Source organism: Aotus nancymaae, unplaced genomic scaffold (genome assembly GCF_030222135.1).
Source record: "Aotus nancymaae isolate 86718 unplaced genomic scaffold, 86718_ANA_hifiasm-v0.15.2.pri h1tg000014l, whole genome shotgun sequence".
Lineage (NCBI taxonomy): Eukaryota > Metazoa > Chordata > Mammalia > Primates > Aotidae > Aotus > Aotus nancymaae.
Genome location: NW_026988425.1, coordinates 30,504,399 through 30,520,474, shown reverse-complemented (window position 1 = coordinate 30,520,474; position 16,076 = coordinate 30,504,399).

Here is a 16,076-nt window from a genome sequence, read left to right as displayed (position 1 = left end):
AACTTATAAAACAGAAATGCCTAATTGATCAAGAGTCTTGAATTTGCTCTTTTGAAAATTACTTGGGTTTTGCCATAATAAATATAGGGCTCATGTAGAAGTTTTGGCATTTATTGGAGCTCTATAAAAAGCTTCCCCAAACGACGTTTTATATAAACTTGGACACTGGAGCTTAGACTCTGTCTATAATCCGCAAGTGCTTTCATAAAATAAATTTTTAAAATATGCAAACGATTCATTGTTGTTTATCTTGTTTGTTTTAACCAAGACTGAGAATCTCCTTATGTTGGCATATCATTAATGTATACATAAATTAAATGATTATTTTACTATTTGAATGGTGTAAAAAATTTTAAGAGTTGTTATTCTCAAAAAGGACTGACGTTTTTGGCTTTGAAAAATGTTTGATGAAGTTTCGAAATTTTCTCACTATGAAAACTGACTTTCTAAGTTCAACTCTATGGATTTTCAAATGAGGACCTAAGACAGGTATAGTTTAATTTAGATAAAAAGTATACTGTTGAATGAAATGAGGGATCTTGGGTTTGAGTTATGCTTGATTATTTACATTAACTAAACAACTAGAACACTTTAAAAGTCTTCAATTTTATAGCAAAGTGTTATTGCTTTAAATTGTATTTCCCCTAGATCATTATATCTAAACTATGCATGCATTCATAGCTGATTGCCATGTTATTCACAAATTGCAAAGATGTAGAATCAACCTATACGCCCATCAATGATGGATTAGTTAAAGAAAATATGGTACATATACATTAGGAAATATTATGCAGCAGTAAAAAAGAATGGAATCATGTTCTTTGCAGCAAAATGGATGGAGCTAGAGGTCATAATTCTAATCAAATTAACACAGGAATATAAAAAATACACTCCATGCTGTCACTGTAAGTGGGCACTAACCATTGCACGCACACACAGACATAAACGTAGGAACAATAAACAATACTAGAAGGGGTAGGGAAGCATGAGGCTGTGGGTTGAAAAACAACCCATTGGGTACTATGTTCACTATATGGGTGCAATATACTCATGTAACAAACATGTCTCTAAAATAGAAGTTAAAATTAAAAAAAATATTGTCCTGCTTAACTCTAAGGTTCAGTCAGAGATTTTCCCACAGTTTAATTGATTTGGAATATTAACCAAGACAGGTAGATTTCTGTCTATATATATTTATACAACAACAAACTGGTGATTCAAACACAGTGAGATAGTGCACTAAAAGTAGTGAGGGACTGTATTAAGGAAAACTGAGTCCACTAGCGTCGTGGTTTCAAAGGCAGGACTTTTCTAGCACCATGCCTCCATCCACGTCCCCATCCGGCAATATAAAGTTCTTTGTCTGACTTTCTCAGACACGGGCTAGGTAGAAATTCCAGGTGAGCCTCTTTGTTCAAAAGGCCCACGAAAATCTCTGGGAGGGAGGGCCTCTGTTACTGACCTAGCAGCCAAGCCAGTATCAGAGTCGAAGATCAATCACTCCAGAGGCAATTTAGAAGAACTCCTCTCATTGGACGAAAATATGAATGGGGCGGGAATAAGTCCAGGGTTAACCCCCCCCTGCCCCTTACCTGTGCAGATTCCACCCTTGGATCCTCTTCTATGGCAGTGTGGGAGCTTCCTCTACTTCTCTCTTTCTCTCTCTCTTTCTGCCTAATAAATTGTTTTATGCTAAACTCTTTGGGTCCAAGATATTTATAGAAACGGTAAGCTCACCGCACCTCCTGGGGTAAGAGCGGTCAAGGACCTGGGTACATAGGGAAAACATCAGACCGGGAAACTGAAAGCGTCTTCGGGACGCTCCCTCTGCACTAGTTACAGTAGCATATTAAGAAACTTCTTTCCTTTTTGGCATTTGAAACATATTTTTGAAGGTCATAAACAAATATGCCTCATCACACCATCAATCATGACATGCATGTTTACTTTTGTGCTTAAAATTAAAAGATTTCTAGAAATGAAAGAATTACTTAGTTCACAATAAGCTCTTACTCTAGAAGGCTTTTCAATTTAAAACTTTTCCATGGGTGTCTGAATGGATAGTAGGGGTGGAAGACAGTATGATAGAAACAAAAGAAAAACCCAATTTAAAGGAAGACTCCAAGCAGCTTCTTAGGCATTAAAATGCTGGAGGTCCTTGTGGACGCAGGGAGGGCATGTGAGCTGAAAAAAAGGTTAAGGGAGTTCTAATGAGGGATTACTGCACTTTCTGCATGCTTATGCTTTTCTTATTCTGTTTGATAGATTATTCCTTAATTTATCCTCCATTCACTTTAGTCTTTATTTTCTGATTATGTGTATTTTTTCCATTTGGCAGTCACGAAGGAGGTGGAGAAACAAGTAGGTCATGAGATCCGATATTATTACCTGCAGTAATTAATTGAACCTGACAGAACCAAATTGTGAATGTAGACATTCGAAGCCAAATTCATCAGCTGTAAAAAGGTGAGAGATGTTGTGAAAAAATGGCACATACAGATACCGCAGCTACGGAACAAACTCTGTTGTAATTATGGCTTGAGCAAACCTGGTTAGGCAAGAGGGGCAGGAGGGAAAGCGTACGCCGGATTAAGAAGAGCTCATCTCTGAAAGCATGGCACACTGCAACTGCATTGCTGAATTCTTAATTCCATTCTTAATTAATTTTTATCATAGAATACCTTTCCTTTTAAGCACATGTGTAGGAGATGTTAAGAGCTTGAGTTAGTTGAAAAATTTAGAAAATGTTGCACTGTCACTGAAGATGCTTTACATTTTGACATTTTATGCATGTAATAATACATTCCTCCCTTGATAATCAGATTGTAATTCAAAGAAAGATTGTATTGCAGTGCCATGCATTTGGTATCTCCAAAGATTGCAGCATAGTCCTATGCAAAAATCTGGTGATCAGTATAGGCTGAGTGAATTAAGGTTCAAAAGGCACATCAACATTTAGAGGGGTTTTAGAATGTCATTATCCAATTATTAACAGTGTAGAATAATACAGAAAGCATTTGATTTTCTTGAGGTTTTTGATTCTTGTTAAATTGTAGTTATAAATTTAAAAAGCTATAATTTTAATGCAATCTTAGAACAAAAGATACAAATAACAACAGAGCTTTATTTGTTCTGTCATATAATAAACTGCAAATGCTAAAGCTAATTTTATATTAATTAAATGATATTCCTGGAATTTAATTTGGTTTACTTTCTTAGTTTAATGCACACTTCTAATTGTCATTATGCTTGATGCTGTTTTTCTGTGGTAGGAATTACAGTGAACTTGGCTACAGTTGCCAGTTGGGGTTCGTATTTACTTGTTTCTATAGTATGGCTTTGGTCCACACAGGGGGAAAGTGTGTTGCAGCATGCTGAAAACAAAAAGAGTGCACGTGTAGGGAGAGGGAACTATTAGGAAATAGAGAAAGATGCCAGAAACTTAAGTCTTTTGGGGATGTGGTTGAGAATAATGAGTTTTATTCAGGAGATGAAGACCCAGTTCAATTGTAAGCTAGGCATGAAGATTGCAGGAATGTTTGATTTGAGGAGAAGAGTATATGGGCTCTACTTTGGAACTCTAGAATAAAAGTGATTTCTGTGCTAAATAAAGCATAGATTTTTTTTTTTCAGGAATTTTGTCTGAAATGGAACAATGAGATAGCCTGAGAGTCCCTAGGCAGTAAAACAAGTTACAAACATGGTTCCAAATAGCTGACTACTATATGGAGTAAGGCTCTCCTGTGTTTTAATCAGATGCTAGGTGTGTTGGAAAAGCTCCAAGTGCATAGGAGTTCCAGCAGAATAGAGCCCTAGAGGTGATGTAGATGTCTTAGAGATATTTCAGAGGAGATCACCACTTGATACTACTGTGGTAGCCTCTACGTGGTAGTTTGAAAGCATAAATTCACAGCTATTTAAAAAGTCCTTCTGTATAGCCAATTTGGTTCTTCTTTCCTCAACCCAATTCACTTATGCATAAGGTTGCCAGATTAAATACAGGGTACCCAGTCAATTTGAATTTCAGATGAACAATGAATTTTCTTTTAGTATAAGTATATCCCAAATATTTCATGGGATATGCTTATATACTCAAAATAATTATCAATTCTGTAGGAAAAATAACAGGATTATATTCCGAATCTTTCAGATTTTAGATATCTTCCAGTCATCTTTTTGATATTAAAGGTGTTTAGCTAGCATAAAATTAATTAGGGAAATACTTTTTGAAATGAAAGTTTTTATATATATAATTTCTTTTTAAATTTTTATTTAAATCTTATTTTTTAAATGATAATTATTTCAATAATTTTGGGGGAACAGGTGGTATTTGGTTACATGGATACGTTCTTTAGGTGTGATTTCTGAGATTTTGGCGCACCCATCACATGAGCAGTGTGTGCTGCACCCAGTGTGCAGTCTTTTGTCCCTCACTCCCCTCCCACTCTTCCACTCAAGTTCCCAGAGTCCATTATTTCATTCTTATGCCTTTGCATCTTCATAGATTAGCTCCCACTTATTAGTGAGAACATATGATGTTTCGTATTCTATTCCTAAGTTACTTCACTTAGAATAATGGTCTCCAACTCCAGATTGCTGCAAATGACATTATTTTGTTCCTCTTTATGGCTGAGTAGTATTCCATGGTGTATATATGTCATATGTGTGTATATATATGATCTATATATGTATATATGATCTATATATCATGTATATATGATATATACATATGTAATATCATGTATATATCATATGTATATGACATGTATATATATCAAGAAACTGTGATATATAAGATATATGATATACATATGATATATATGATATACATATGATATGTATCATATATATCACGTGATATGATACATATATACATATGATATATATGTGTATATATATCACATTTTCTTTATTAACTTGCTTGATAGGCATTTAGGCTGGTTCCATATTTTTGCAATTGTGAATTCTGCTGCTATAAACATGTATGTGCAAGTGTCTTTTTCATATAATAACTTCTTTTGGGGAGATACCTAGTAGTGAGATTGCTGAATCAAATGGTAGTTTCACTTTTATTTATTTACGGAATCTCCATACTGTTTTCCATAGTGGTTGTAATAGTTTACATTACAGTAAGAGTTTACATACCAGCAGTATAAAAGTGTTCCCTTTTTACCACATCCACACCAATGCCTATTTTTTTTTTATTTTTAAATTATGACCATTCTTGCAGGAGTAAGGTGGTATTGCATTATGGGATTTGCATATCCCTGATAATCAGTGATGTTGAGCATGTTTCCATATGCTTGTTGGCTATTTGTGTATCTTCATTTGAGAATTGTCTATTCATGTCCTTAGCCTACTTTTTGATGGGCTTGTTTATTTATTTTTTCTTGCTAATTTGTTTCTATTTCATTGTGCACTCTCTGTGAACAGCCTTTCAGGATCCATTGTTTACCTATAGATTTTCCTTTGCCCAGATTCCTAGTAAGCTCTTCTTTTTGTTACTGAATGACTTACCTTATGTTTCCCTCAGAATCTTACTTTATCTTAAAGATGTGATGTCACCTATCAACTAGTAGTTCTCCCAATGGTAACGCCATATTAATGTTTTAAAATAAGGATTTGTCTTTCATTGGTCTTATGTCCAGATGTTTAAGAACTACATTCTAGCTATGTATTTATCATAGCCTTTTTATATTTATTTTTTGAAAACTTGATAATGATTTATTACGATGGGTTCATTGATCTATTTATGGCAGTAATATCTATTTGGAAAGTGGGTTACCCTGCAAAAAATAGAATGTGAAGAGCCATTCGGTGAAGGAAAACAAAAGAATTTGATCTTCAGGACTTAAATCATTCTATGTGTCACACACCTAGCCATCTACTTATGATCCTTTATAGGCAGACACATAATTATTCAACCTAAAATCTAAAACATGACTTTATAAGAAATGTAGAAAAATCTCTCCCGTTTCAAGGCTAATCTACAACTACTGTTTTCTTAGAAGCTCCTAGTTACTATGAATTTCTTTTCCCATCTCACTTAATATATTTTAAAAATCTTTTTATGTTAAGGAGATGCAGTGTGATACTGTGGAAAGGCTAACCAACTAAAAGTCAGAGGTCTGAGTTTTAGTCTTAGCTTTGTAACTAAATATAATAGCTGGCTGCTGACATTAAGCTACATTTTCTAATCTGTGTCATCCTCAGTTTTCCTAATGTGTAAAATAAAGAGGTAAAAGTCTGAGACATTACCCAAATTCACACATAACGGCAGATAAATGCAGATTACTTGGAATGTGTGCTGTCACTGATGTTTTTCTTCTACCTTAGCAATGAGAATTCATCTAAAATTATAATAGTTGCTAAAACAAAGAAACTAATTCTGATTACTGAAAGAAAACCCTTTAAAATAACTTTACCTGCATCTTTAAAAGCATAATTTCTATTTTGACATATTAAAGGAAATAAACAACTACCCACAAAGCAACTGGAGCCATTTTAACCATCCATATAAATGGTATAGAACAAGCTGACAGACAACAATGAGAATTTAAATTTATCATGATGGAATTTAGACCAGCGCAAATTTTAACTTATTCTATAGTGATCTCCCCAAAATGGCAAATTTTATCTAGTCTTTCTGAGAAGTCAACACAATTAAAAATGTATGATTATGATTGCTGCAAGAAATATTTCAGTACTAGATTAGAATGGGTTTCTGAAAGTCTTGCATTTCAAAACTTCCATGTTTCAAGTGTGAGAAGAATCACAATTTTCTTCATTGGATAATTCATTTCTTTCTCGTAGAACATGATATTGATGAAAAAGGGTGAATTCCTTTCTAGCTATTTTTTTTTTCTTTAATGAGTGCTCCAATACATCAAAGAGTAGACTTCTCTATTTTTTCCATTGGCCGGGCTCCAATTTTGTTCAGACCATCTACTATTTATCCCATTTTCACAGAGCACATGTTGACCCGGAGAAAATACTAATTCAGTCATTTCCTCACTCATCTGAAACAACAGCTACAAATTATTTATTTGTTTAAGATACATCAGATGTTTCTGGGAACATGACCAAAGAAAGATGGAAGTGTGGCTTTAGAAATTCAAACAAAATAATGAGGTCAAATTATCTTGGGTAGAAGGTAATTGGAAGTACTATTTGATTCATTCTTCATTAGTTACAGTATTTCTTATTGAAAACCACAAGCTGACCCGACTGTATACTTTTTATTAAGGAATAATCTCTATTTAAAATTCTCCTTTAAAGCTAGAATGCTATGCTTCTTGGCTCAGAGAAAATAAACTCTGAAGGGTTTTAAATTTAAAAACAAAATAAAATGAATTCAAGTAACTCTAAATCCATAGACATTTGACTGATCAAATTTCCATGATAGTATAATAGAAAGTATTAACTTTCTTAACAGCTGGCTATTAATATATGTCATTTCAGTGATTTGTAATACTTCAGTGAATGGCACAACATTTGTTAGGTAGGCTTCTGTTGTAGTCCATTTGTGTTGCTGTAGAGGATACCTGAGGCTGGATAATTCATAAAGAAAAGATTATTTGACTCATGGTTCTGCAGGCTTCATGGCAACAGCATCTGCTTCTGGTGAGGGCCTCTGGCTGCTTCCAGTCATGATGGAAGGTAAAGAGGAGACAGCATTTGCACAGGTTACAGGGTGAGAGAGGTAGCAAGAGAGAGGGAGATGGAGGAGGTGTTTTGAATAACCAGCTCTCACAAGAACTAATAGAGTGAGAACTTATTTCCTCCTATCCTCAGAAAGTATATTAATCTGTTCATAAGGGATCTGCCCCCATGAACCAAAATACTTCCCACTAAGCCCCACCTACAACATTGGAAATCAGATTTCAAGATGAGATTTGAAAAGATAAGACAAACCAAACTATGGAAGCTTCTTAAGAATTGTGCTGATTTTAACCTAGTAGCTATTAATGTATGTATTTCTCATGTATTGAGTAGATCTATTCACTGGAAACTATAATGCTACATTGAATGATATGGCCCATATGTTCAAAATCCACAGAACCTTCTACCTAAAGTAGAAATATGTTGGTTCTTTCTTTTTATGAAATGTGCTCAAGTAACAGGAGATCAAAATAGTTAAAGGTACTAAATACAGAATTGAGGATTCAAGTCTCTGTTACTAATGCTGATTCACAGAAAGATGTGAGAAAATTTTTACCCTATTCTGTTGTGAATAATTACAGTAATGAAGCACCTTGAAAATGTAAGCTGTTAATTAATAAGGCTACCTCTAATTGTATCTTCTTTATACCAGTGTCTGGCATTTTGAACAGTAATCAGATATTAATATCCTTCACATGTGCAGAGTTTTAACCACCATCTCTTCATAACTTACTCTTAATCTACTCTGTCTAGCTTTCTCTATATTTAGTCAATCAAGTATCTTCTATCTCTTGCAATAATTACTTTATTCTAATGTTTTTCCCCTTAAGGAATTGTACTTTATTTTCTTCCCCAAGTCAGTTTAATTTACATTACTGTCTTTTCTTTACCACATGTAATCTTTGCCTGTTCCAAAAATGAGACATTGTAATTATTCTTTGAATCTGTCTACACTTATTTTCAAAGTTTTTTCAATGTAATAACTTAAATCTGATATTTCAGTCACAGACGTAACTGGGTCCCATTCTCTGCATAAAATGAAGTAAGTTTTGATAGGGACTTTGTAGCAATTACCACACTCAAATGTCTAAGGTCAGATGATATGCCAATTAATGTTAAAATTAATCAAGCAGTTGGGATGAATGAATAATGGAATGAGCATGCTGGAAACAAAATTGGTTATATAGAAGATAAAGTTAACAAAATCTTCTGGAATTCAGAATAAAATTTAGAGATGCAAGATATAAATGTAAGTCTATCAAATCTTTAAATAATCTCTATGGAAGATGAAATAATTATAAAAGCTAATAGGAGACATTCTCCCCAAAAGGCAGAAAGTTCAGACCTTGAAGACAAACTGAATACTAAGAGGAATTCATGAAAAAGACAAGTGTAGAAATATTCTATTTTAATTTCAGAATTCCAAAGGAACAGGATAATTCTTAAAAGCTCTTGGAGACATGGAGATCATTTGTTTACAACAGGAAGAGGATAATTATCTCAGCAACTCTGAATGCTAGAAAGTAATGCAACCAGGACTTAAAAGTTATAGGAAAAATGATTGTGAACTTGTAATTATTCACTATAATTCAAACTGTCTATTACATATTATATCCAAATTTACATTTGAACATGTGTAAACCCAGACCATTGCACATAATACCCTATTATGAAAAATTATCCAGCAGGTATTTAGGATAAAAAAGGAAAGAGTGTAAATTGATACACCACCAGGACAATGGCTATATATGACTAAGAGGACGTTTAAAAAATTAGCAGGGCATAGTGGTAGACACCAATAATCCCAGCTACTCAGAAGGCTGAGGCAGGAGAACTGCTTGAACCCAGGAGGCGAAGGTTGCAGGGGGCCGAGATTGCACCATTGCACTCCAGCCTGGGAAATGAGAGTAAAACTCCGTCTCAAAAAAAAAAGAAGAGTGAACATGAACAGTATAGAAGATTTTGAAAGCTATAGTCTTCATTTTCATTATTGACAAAGGAAGAATTCAACGTGTATTTTATTTAACTCTACATCAGTAGCCACGAGTGTAACTGAAAAATCTACTAGGGTTAACTCTTGGTTTCTGGGGACAGGAGGTGTTGAGATATTTTTACTTTTCCATCCTTCTGTATTACTGAGATTTATTTTACTGTGTTAAGTGTAACATTTTATAATGATAATGATGATAAAAATAACTAGTTTTATAAAGAAAAAGTCCCGTGTCTTTGACATAGGGTCAAAGAAAACAGAGCAAACAGCAAACAATTTTAATAGTCCCATCTTTTTCAAATTTTGTAGATGTTTTAGATTTTGAGGTTTAATGCTTTGTGGTTACTTTTTTTTTTTTTTTTGAGATGGAGCCTGGCTCTGGTGCCCAGGCTGAAGTGCAGTGGTGCTATCTCTGCTCATAACAACCTCTGTCTCCCAGGTTCAAGTGATTCTCCTGCCTCAGCTTCCCGAGTAGCTAGGATTACAGGGGCCTGCCACCATGCCCAGCTAATTTTTGTATTTTTTTTTTAGTAGAAACAGAGTTTTACCATGTTGGCCAGGCTGGTCTCAAACTCCTGACCTCAGGTGAACCACCTACCTCAGCCTCCCAGAGTGCTGGGATTACAGGCATGAGCCATCTCACCCCGGCGTGTGGTTACAATCTTGAAGTTCTTAATAATTGTGTCTCTGAATCTGTGTTTTTAAAGTGAAGTTCAATGAAACAATAGAATGTGACGTGGAGGTTGGAGCCTTGGAGTCTCAGGATGGCTGCTGCACTTTTGGATTGCATGGGTGGCGATGTCTGCATTCTGCCTGTGCCTTCTGCCTCTAGGGGGAGCTTGGATGTTGGCACAGGGAAAGTCGGGGTTAGGCAAGTGCCTGGTGGTGTTTCAGAGGGGAATAAGGTGGTGACTGTGTTCTCCCAAGGCTGCACTCATTCAAATACTAAGGGCATCATGCAATCTGTCAGGCTACATATTGGGTGGAGTTACAGGCCTGTGGGAAGAAATGATTGACTTCTGTACCCAGTCAGGACCACAGATTTTCATTATGCACTGGCCCTGCAAGGTATGTAGCCAACTCCAAGAGTCAACTTTATGGAAAACAATGGCAAGATGTCCTTGGGCACTAGCCTGCCGTTTCTACTGGGGTCATGATTTTGACTCCTATTGCCAGGAGATGATGGAGTGTCAGGAATTCTTGTTGATGTTCATGTTAGTACTCTGACACAACCACAGCCACTTCCTGTGTTTCTTGCCCCTTTCTCATTCCAAGCAGTATTTTCTCTCAGAATAGAGACCATACAAAGCTTCATAAAGCATCCCACTTACCTTTGTTGCCAGTCCCAATTCCAAATTATGCAGTGGATTCTTTCCTACCTAACTCATCTGTTTTGGTAATTTTATTTCCATGTATTAATAGAGGTGGCCCTCATTCGTAGGTAATAATGTAGGTGGCCCTCATTCATACTTTTCCTCCCAGTTCCATTACTTTATTTTTCATACTTGCAAAGTCTTTTTTCTTCATCCGTAGTTCAGTGGTATGATTTAATCTTATCTCCTACAAGATCCAAAACTAGGTGGAATTTTACATTTTTACTAGTATTTTTTTTTCTTTCCTTAGCCATTTTCCATTTTGGAAATGGCATTTTTCAATATATCTGTATTTGTTTTTTGAGCTTACTTTGAATGCTTTGTCTAAATAGAAATATAGATCTTCTAAAATTTGAGAGTTCTTTTGTGCTTTAATAAAGCTTATTCCTGCAGGTCTTTGTTCAGGTTTCATTTGAAATAATTTCTGAGTACTTACCTTCTATAAGGCACTGGGGGCTGACAACTTACTCATGAAACTTCTTAGAGTATTTCAACAGTGATGCTTGTATTTGTTTGAAATATAAAGAAAAAATGTATTTGTTTATAAACTATGCTGTGGACTGAATTGTGCCCCTCCCATTCATATATTTAAACCAATGTGATAGTATTTGGAAATGAAGGTTTTAGGATGTAATTAAAGTTAGATTAGGTCGAAAGGATGGTGGGGATCTCCATGATGGAATTAGTGTAGTTATAAGAAGAGATCCCCCCTATTGCCCCCAACCCCATGTACATGCACCAAGGGAAGGCCATGTGCTAACGTAATGAGAAGGTAGCTGTCTGCAAGCCAGGAAGAGAGCCCTCACTAGATGCTGAATCTGCTGGTACCTGGATTTTGGACTTCCCAGTCTACAGAAATAAATTTCTGTGGTTTAAGTCACCTAGTCTGTGGCATTCTGTTATGGCAGCCCAAGCTCACTAAGACAAACTAAAAATAATTTCAATCTAGTTTGTTTTTGATTTTGATACTTAGTTGACTGTTAAACATATTTCTTATAAAATTAATATTAATGAGTCAAGTATTACCATTAATGTTTCTTTTTTTTCTTTCATCCTTTCTCACATAGTCACCAGCATGACACAGATTTTCTACTTTAGAAAACTACGATAGCAAATAAGAAAGAACGAAGGTAAAGTGGGAAGAAGAAAGTATGTTAGAAACATTTGCCAGGTCACTTTGGTCTTCTAAGTTTGGAAAACATATCAACAAACTTAATAGAGTGTCTTGCCTTCACATTCCTTGATAAAAATTAGTTGAGGGTTCAGGCAATCCTATAAATATATTCATGGGAAAGGCAGAAAGGAAGACATAAAAATGTAATAGTTACTGTGTCTTCCAAATACCAGGATTGTACTAAATACTTTACAAATGCTACTTTATTATGTCTTCACAATCTCTCTGGGAGGTAAATATTATCCCATTTATATAAAGGAAATTGGAGCTTAAAAGGAAACTGGGGCTTAAAATGTTAGTTTTCCATAGCTTGACAGTTTAAGGGTGATAGAATTCAGCTAATAATATGTCTGTCTGATTTGTGACACTCTACTACGCCACTCTGAGGATTCTATTCTTTCTTATTTATATTTGTTTTGTTTTCCTTCTAAACTCTGGACTAATATTCAACTTTAATTTTAACAAGACAGCCTGCTGCCTGACCTGTAAGAACCTTACCTTTTCTCTTAGGAGTCATGCTAATTTAAAGAACTGCAGTCTATGAAGGGTAGGTAATCTCCTTCCTGTTGAATTATCAAGCCTCCTACAGTTTGTTTTATGGCTTCAGATTAGAGTCAAAGTCCTCTTTTGTTATTCATTGCCTAGATTCAATAAGGACACAGTTGGTTAATGTTTGACTGGGAAGATTCCCAGTGGTCACATTCTGGCATGTGAAAAAAATTGGATTTATTTATCAATATATAACCAGCTGTGTGGGAGATGTCTTCTTTCAACCCCCTTTTTTTTTCTTGTTGGGTAGTTGATTTGGAAGCAAGAAAAATAATGGAAAAGGAGTCACATATGTTGGGTTTTTGGTCTTTCAAAGAGAAGAGTCATTTCCAGAACCCTTTCCTAATCCTGCCCCTCTTAACTCCAGTTTTTAAACTCTTAATTTAGAAGATCATGGATGAAAGCTAAGCCAAAATCAACATGAGGGAAAGAAAATTGTGAGCCATATCAACTTCTGGGACAGTTATTCTTTGTAGTAGTCCACTGACCTCTTAAATGAATAAACAACATGGCCGTAGATGTTAGGTAGACTCAGAAGTAGCAAGATGAGACTAATGATAACCTAACATCACCAGCTACAACTGTACAGACAGTGCTTGGGCATGCTACTTGAAAGGCCTACTCAAATTATGTTTCTAGACTTTTTTTTTTGACACTCCTGGCAGTTTTCTGTTCTAGGACTCTGTTTTCATTCATTTTATTCTCTTAGTTTTGAAATTTTATTCAAAACTTTTGCATCATATTACATAGAAAGCATTAATCCTATATATGAACTATATCAAAAGCAAGAAAATAATCATCCAGTCCCTGGCTATTCTTTTGTATTTAGACAAGATGCTGCATTGGAAAGAGAGCCATTTTCTGAATTCAACAATACTCTTTTTATTTTAAAATAATTTTAATGATACCTGGACAGTTTCACTTTTTCCTGTGGCTTCATTGGATTGCTTCCATATTAGTTTATTGGGGCCGTCTTTACAATGTAACATGGACTGGATGGCTCAGTTCTCACAGTTCTGTAAGCATAAAGTCCCAGATCATATTTCATGTGTCAACAGGGATGGTTTCTTCTGTGGGCCTCTCTCTTCAGTTTATAGATGACCATCTTCTCCCTATGTCTTCATATGGTCTTCCCTCTGTGGGCCAATTTCCTCTTTTTTGTAGGACACCAGTCATATTGTATTAAGGTTAGTTGTATTAGTCTGTTCTCACACTGCTAATAAAGACATACACAAGACTGGGTAATTTATAAAAGAAACAGGTTTAATTGACTCACAGTTCCACAGGGCTGGGGAGGCCTCACAATGATGGTGAAAGGCAAATGAGGGGCACAGTCATGTCTTACCTAGTGGCAGGCGAGAGAGCATGTGCAGGAAGAACTCCCTTTCATAAAACCATCAGATCTCCCAAGACTTACTCACTATCATGAGAACAGCACAAGAAAGACCCACTGGCATTCAACTACCTGATTCAATTTCCTCCCACTGGGTGCCTCCCACAACACATAGGAATTATGGAAGCTGCAATTCAAGATGAGACTTGGGTGGGGTCACAGCCAAACCATATCAGTAGTCTACCCTTAATATAATATGACTAGTGACCTCATTTTATCTTGCTCTCTTTGAAGACTCTATCTCCAAATACAATCACATTCTGAGGTACTGGGGGGTTAGGATTTCAGCATATGAATTCTGGGGGGATCACTTGTGAATGCATCCCATAACACCCCCTAGAGTCTATTCAGGAGCCAGCAACCAGAGTGAGCTTTGCTGAATACAAGTCAGATTGGGCCACTTAGCAGTTTACACTGTCTTGCACATTTCCATCCAGCATCTTCCGCAGTGCCTGGAATAGAGGAAACACTCAATTGCTGTTTCTTGAAATGAATGTACATTTGTTAGTGTGCTTTTAAAATGTCAAATTGGCGCAAAACATATTTCATAACAGTAACTGTTCACTTTTTCTATATCATGCATATAGTAACAAAGTTTGGTTTTCCAAATTCTTGGTTACATTGATGCAGGTGTATTTTGTATCTTTATTGCATCTTGAAGAGAATTCGAAAGGCCCAGAAAGGTCAAAGAATTCACAACTGTGTCCGTGTGTCCTGTACAAGTAAGTTATCCTACATATTGTGGGCAGCATACTTCTCAAAGCCACGTGTAATTGATGTAGAATTCAGTTTGAAATACCCATAAAAAGTGGAACAGGCTTTCTATTTGATGTAATTCTCTTGATATCAGAGGAAATGTGCATCAAACTTTATATTCAAAAAATATAACTTAGTGCTTTTAACAGCAGGCTTGGTAATTAGTTGGGCAATTAAGGGACTGTAAATTATAATTTTAACTCCGATAGACATCCTCTCTAACACCTTGGGAAGTCCATTTACCATCACTTCCTCTATTTTCCCATCTATAAAATCAGTCTAAAAATAGATTCTCCATAAACTTGCTGATGAACTAAAGAAAGATAGGTTTAGAAATGGAGGAGACTTTGCAAGGTTATCTGGTTAAGTCCGCTTTCAGGCACATTTATTTCATAAAGATAGAAAGTTGCCTTCTCATTTTATTCATGAAAAATTTTAAATGCTTAATGTATTTTAATGTTATTTTTGTAGATTTTTATATGAAAAAGATTACAAGGTGATTTTCATGAATTATAAGTATGCATTGTATGGGAAGACAAAACAGTAGCTATTGTCTGTTGCAGAGGTGAATGTATTTATCAGCTGCAGCCTGATTGGGTCTTAATTTCCAAAGTCAATTATTGACATATGTAAAGTAAGGCAATCCACTTTCATTAGGACCATTAGGACCTGTAGGTCCTGATTCAGGAATCTGTCACTTGGCCTGCATTCCACAGATCTCATTCCAGGTTTAGCACTCAGTTTTAACATTCGTTTCTCTTTCTGAAATCATATTGTCTTAAAAGTGCTGGCTTGTATTTCTTTTTCCTATTTTGTTGCCTCTTTCTTTCTCTCTCTCTCTTTAATACATACCTTGTTACTAACAAAACCATCAATCAAACGCTTTATACATTTTTACAGTTCTGCATTTCTGTTATCCCATAGGGATTTTATTCCTTCAATATTTACTGCTAGGCCACATTTATCTTATCTGTTGGGGGAGAAAATAATATATCCTTTTTTTATATATATACTGTTTTCTACTGCACTCTTCCCTAGGGACACTGAAAGTGTGAAGTTCATAATACTTGAGTGATAGCACATTTTGGAGTGGTGTCACCTGGGTGGTGTATAGGAGTGGTTCCCAATGTGGGCAGGAGGTAGGAGGACGGTAGGAGGAGGAAGACTGACAATGTCACT